We start from the raw sequence: 6,264 nt of genomic DNA, 5'->3' as shown, positions 1-6,264 counted from the left end.
GCACAAGGAATTGAGAGGAAGGTATGGTGCATAATAAAATGCTAACTGCTAGGGTGACATCAATGGAAGTTGATTAGTGATCCATCTAAGAAAAGTATGTCAATTATGTTTTTAGCAGTGCTAAGTCAAAGGATGTGGACAGGAAAAAGCAGCAACCAAATATGTGCATTTCCTCTTTTACATATGGGACAGTATATGTGCTGTCTTTCCACCAACATCAAATTGACACAAAGAAGGAGATTAATCAGATAATAATGATAGACTGCTTCTAGACTTCCAACACAAAAGACGTTGAGGCTTTCAAAACTCAAATGTCAGCAGTATAGAGACAGAGCAAAGCTGACAGAAGTAAATCTTTCATCACATAACTCTCAAGATCAAGGTGAGGTGAGGACGTGAGTGCGAAAAATCATCTGCACTAAGCTCCCAGTAAAATTAAGGTTAAACATTGGTAGGGGGCCCTTTAGAATCCTTGAACTTGTGATACTGACCTGTTCAGTCACAGTTTAATGTCCACACTCTACTAGTCTAATGGGAGTAGTAGCTTTCACGGAAAAAAATTTAACAGATTTCATGGAAAAAAGTAGATTTCATGGAGTAGTAGATTTCTAATCTTGTAGTAGATTTCATGGAAAAATCCATACTGCTTTTTTATTCTGGCTAAGAGGCCCCTTTAGCAACCTTGGGATTGACAGTGCAGTTGTGATAATGTTTGCTCTTGTTTTGCTCTCTGCATTGTAAACTGGCATTGACTTCTGTGTCAGAAAGGCATTCAAAGAGGAAGACCTTATGAACTCCATGCAAGTTACCAATGAGTTCCCCAGCAAACCTTTTTGATTCTTTTAAATAATGCCAATGGAAACTGAAGTCTGCCCTCCCCGAGTTACCTGGTTTGTATTCATCTCACATGACCTCATTCACAGAGGAAATGCATTCCTGGCACAAGGGAATTGTTTACAATAGAACTGTTTTCTCAATGACTGTGGAGCTGGAAATTGAATGCTAACGTAAACATCATAACACCACTCCAAACTGCAGTTATACATAAAGCAATACTTAATTAATCTGACCTCCACAAATAACATCACAAAGTGTATAATTTTCAAGAGTGAGCCGGCCAATGTCTGTATATACCCTGAGGATGGGAGGGAGAAAGAATGGATAAAACATGCTCATTACTTTGCTAATTAATCTGCAGAAGAAGCTTCAATACAACAGTGATGTGTTTAGAAAAGGACAGAGAATACAAGACAAGTAGATGAAAGCAGAGTATAAGAGCTGTTGCAGCTGTGGTTTTCTGCTTCTTCAGATTTGTTAATTTAAATCTTTCAACAGAGTTTTGCAGTTTTATGGGTTGAATTATTCAACAGGAACCAAAGTGTGGCAACTATAGAATCAAAGTTATCATTTAAATGTGGAAGCAAGTTTGTGAATTGGTAATACTGCAGGACAAATGGCTGATATTAGAAATACCCTTTTGATCTTAAAGGATACATGCTCCCAAAGATACATGCTCATCAGCGTGCAAAAGAAACATGTCATATTTCCAGAAGCTTTTGGGAGAAAGGATGAAGTTTTAGAAGAGCAGGTAGCATGGTTGCAGCCTCCAGCCTCTAGAGTCACTTGTGCCTGACTATTCATCTACTGAATTTTCTGGTTGTGTTTTCTGTCTATTGGGAAGGGCAGGGGAAGACCAGGATCCCATAGGCTACACTGTGATAAAGCTGGAGACACCTCAGTGTGATTTCCATCCCAGCTCTCCTACTGCATTTAGAAAAAGAAATAGCAGTGAGAGAGTAACTTCCATGGGAAAACAAAATACCTTTTTTTTTCTTTCCAAAATGACTTGCTTTCTTTTCTAGCCTTCCCCAACATTTTTTTTTTTTTAATTTTTAATTTTTTTTTCCTTGTAGCAAGCATCTAACAGTCCTCTTAAGAAATTAGCATTAATGGTTACAGGAGATAGGAGCCATGTTAGTAATTCTGGGATTCCTGGGAAACTCAGGGTTTTAGAATAATGGCAGTGTAAATAGGTGGTTCCTGCCAACCAGCTTTCATGATACCTTATCTCTTGAAGAAGAATAGTTAATAGGAACACAAGAGCTGCTGTCCTCCATCAGAAAAGGATCTATCTAACATACTGTCTGTCCCATCTAGATACCCTTAATAGAGGGTATTGTCTATGGAGGATACTTGGGAAAGAGGAATGAAACGATGGCCAGTATATGGTGGTGGTAAATGTAGGGTGACTGAAATGTGTATCACACCCAGTTGTCTACTTGGCTGCACTTTCCCAAACAAAAAGCTGGCCCTGCTGTAGCTGTACAACAACTTGTGTGCTGATGGTTGTGCTGGCAGTGATCACAGAATTGTTTTTGTCTTGCAGGGCCACACAGCACCCTCTCTGCTGGAAAAATGTCAGCTTAATCCTGTGGGTCTCCCTGGAAGGAAATTTCCCATGCTGCTGCACTCTGTGTATGTCCCAGGAGGTGCTTGCTTGCAGCAGGGCTGCATCCCAGTGCTCTCACAGCCACCGGCCCTTGCCACAATGAACATGGACAGGGCTGATGGCCCAGGGGCTGCTGCAGAATCACATCCCAGGGTTGTGTGCACACAGGCAGGTGGTGCTTGTAGGCAGCTGGGGCTCAGGTCGAAGTGGGGCTGCCTGCTGGGAGCAGAGGAGGTGTTGGTGCCTGATCGTGTGCTGCAAAAGCAGGTGACACGTTCATATATAGCCCAGCCACCAGCCTGCTTCCCCAGGGCTGCTGCAGCTGCTTTGGGAGGAACACTGTGGAAACAAAAGTGCTCAAAGCGCTGTTTGAATCAGAATTTTATCTTCATACTGTACTTCAAAACTTATTTAACTGCTTAACATGTTTGGCATAGGTGTTAGAAAAAAAAGGAAAACAATATTCAGAATTAACTACTTGTAAATTATGAACCATTATATAATTTTATGCTGAAGAAGTAACTGTACTGATAATTTGCATGTTGAGCACTAGATCTATTGAAATAAAATTAATGACAACCCAGTAGTAAAAGCAAATCTTTACTCTCTAATTTGGGAAGATATAAATTAAACTTGGAACCAGGATGATCTTAAACTTCATTTAGTATGTGTTTCTTTTAGTTTGGTACACCTACTTACACCAGACTTCACACGGGAACAATTTGCTGTTCACACTTGGACATGAGACTCCTTTAGCTTGCTAAATATTCCTAAGGATGCTGTGGATTGTGGGTTGGAAGAGAAGGCTGAGCAGCCTACCTTCTCCTCAGGTGGCATGGAAAAATACTGCTGAAAGCGAGCAGGCACAGGCACAGGAGGGAAGAGGCTGTGGCTGGTCCGGCAGTGAAAGGTTCAGAGCTAAAACATACTTGAGTATCTGCAAGAAGTGAATGCAGGCCTTTTACAAAGGGACATCCGCTTTGTCTTTTGAGATGAGCACCCACTCTCAACTGGTCTTACCACCTCAAAATTATATTTAAGCAGATGATTACAGTGCAAGTTCATGTTACAAGATAGCACAGGTGATATTACAGATAACAGCAGCTGTCTGACTAGATGAAGCTCCAGAGACACCAACTGTGTGTTCACCGGACACTGTAACAATACCCCCAGTGCCTCACTGCCCCTCCCACATTATTGCACTTACCCCTGGGAACACTCTACTGGGCCACAGGAAAGTGCACTATAGGATTAGAACTGATATGCTGGGGAGTTTGAAAATGCAGTTCCACCAAAATCACCTTCCTTTCAGGTGTAGTATGATTTTCTCCACTACTTACTGTACCTTGAGTGCTGGGAAAGGGGATTCTTTTATTCCTAATGAAGAGCAATCATTTTTTCTAATATGCAGGCATGCTGTAGTCTTCATTAGAGAAAGCTTAGTGCTTGTGTTTTGAAGGTCTTCATGATAAAATTGGTCTGTAGAGCCATTCTTACAGTCAACAGTATTTCAAGATGTGACACGTGTCAGCCTTTTCTGGAGTTGCTCTGGTTTTCCACACCTTCCCCGTGCAGCCTTCCATTTGTCAGCACTGCCATGCAGCCTTTCCTCCTTTACCAGCAAAATCAGTTGCAGCTCCTATCCTGCCTCACAGTTCTCCAGCTGGTTGCAGCTGCCCCCTCTCCCCAGTGTCCTAAGGAAGAGCTGAACAGCTGAGTGCATAAACCATGGATCTGCCGACCAGAAGGATCAAAAATAGGCGTTGCCTGGGAATCTGTGCTTTAGGGGGACAGAAGAGGAGAAGATGCCAGTGCTGTGCTTACTATGGGGTGACACACCTCCTGCTGAAAACTGGATAATGAGAGGGAAGAGGTTCACAGGCTTGAGAGCCCCCCTCCGCCTTTGTTGAAGAAACTCAGATAAGAGTAACGTGAGGATTGCCATGGCCTCACCTTCCCTCAGCCCCTACTTACCTAGAAGATCCACAGCTGCTGCAGTTATGGTTTCTAAGCTCCTGTTGTGCTACTTCGACAGAGAGAGCTTCAATACAGAATTTCACCCATGGGGAACTTAGTTCTTTGGTCACTATACTTTTCTAGGTTTTCAGGTTTCAGGAAACTTTAGGCAGACAGCTAAAGGAGGGAGCCTTTTCAGCCTGTTTTCAACTATGTCCCTTAGGAATTACCATCAAAGCTACTGCATTTCTTGCTGAATGTTTGTATCATGTTTTGTATTTCCTCAGTCTTTGCCTATTACTGTCATTACCTTCCTAGATATGTAATTTCATGAATGCTTTCACTTTTTAGCCAGATAGGGAACATTTTTGTAGTTAAACTTGCAGCAACTTCTGCCCTATGTCTACTTAGCAACTTGGTGATTAAGTTGCTCCGCCCAAGCTGCTAATGTGTTCTTCAAAAATAGGAATAATTTTCTGCTTTGTATCATTCCTTTGGAAACACCTCCACATAATCTTTAAAGATTGACAGGTCCTAAACTTTTGTGAGGCTTCTCTGCTTCAAAACTAAGCTACCAGTTATATCACCCCACTTAAGCCACATCTATTACCCTCATGTTGATATGACTTGATCTTGTTACGAAAGGCCAAATTAACGATTTGCAGTCTTGGTAGGCCTCTGGTTTTCTCAAAAACGTACCTTTTGTAGGTGGTCGTAAGTAGTTGCTGTGCTTGTAAACCACCACATTGTTCCCCAGGTCTTCTTTGTGCCTCTCACTGACAGCTCTTGTTTCTAGAGCTGCTTGCCCTACCCCACATTGCTGCGTGGGACAGCATCGTACTTTTCCCACTGCTCTTTGCTTTATGGCTGCACTCTTAAATATACCGGAAGAACTGAAATTACCTCCTCCAGGTTCATGCCAGGTTCTCTGTCAAAGTAATTCAGACAACTTTGTTTGCTCAATCTTTTAACATGAATTAAGTTTGTTTCCAGTTCCAGGTAACACACAGGATATTGACAGCACTGGCAAGAGGCTGGTGTTTATTTCTTGAATGAAATTACGCAACCTCTGCCCTTGCCATCAGTCCCTGCTAATTTATCTTTGGCACACACTGCAGAGAAGCTGCTGCTACGCAATGGAAATTTAGAAGATGTCTTGTACATAGATCTGTTTTCCCCCTCTAACCCAAGAAACTGGTAAAAAACAGGTTGCTGAACAGGAGTAATTCAACCATTCCTCCCCCTTGCACTGCTACCAAGTACATCAGAGTTGCTTGTGCTCCTTCAAGTCCGTCTCCATCCTCTAACAACAGCACAGTTCACTGTCTTCCTGCTGTCAGCCTGGGAAAGGACAACGTGTACAGATGGGCCTGTTGCTTTGAAGGGAAAAACAGAAATCAGAGACACTCTGTCAGCTTCTGCTTTGTTGGCTATAAACTTGCTTTGCTATAAACACTGGAGAAATATTGGAACATAAAAAGCTTTGAAATAGGATTAAAAAAGAAATCTGTGCTTTATCTTCTGTTTGAGAAAAGAAAAAAAATAGTGTGAAGGACAGAGGGTAAGTCATACAAAAAAAGAAAGAAACTGAAATGAAAAAAAAGTGAAAACCCCAGAAAATTAGTCAAACGGAACAGGAAAGAGGCAGGCAAAAATTGCCAATTAACATTCACATCAAAGGAAAATTCTCATCAAAACCTTTTTCTTCTTGTAAGAAGCATCATGCATTTCCAGTATGTACTGCAGTGAAGTGAGCACGCTTTACACAAAAGAAGGCCCAAGAGAATAAGCCAAATAGCCTCAAAGCTTGTGAAAACCATTTTACACAGCTGACAACTAGGACAAAACCCCATAGGAGC

This window comes from Poecile atricapillus, chromosome 2 (genome assembly GCF_030490865.1).
Source record: "Poecile atricapillus isolate bPoeAtr1 chromosome 2, bPoeAtr1.hap1, whole genome shotgun sequence".
Lineage (NCBI taxonomy): Eukaryota > Metazoa > Chordata > Aves > Passeriformes > Paridae > Poecile > Poecile atricapillus.
The sequence above is the reverse complement of the archived record's forward strand: the minus strand, read 5'-3'. Positions refer to the sequence as shown.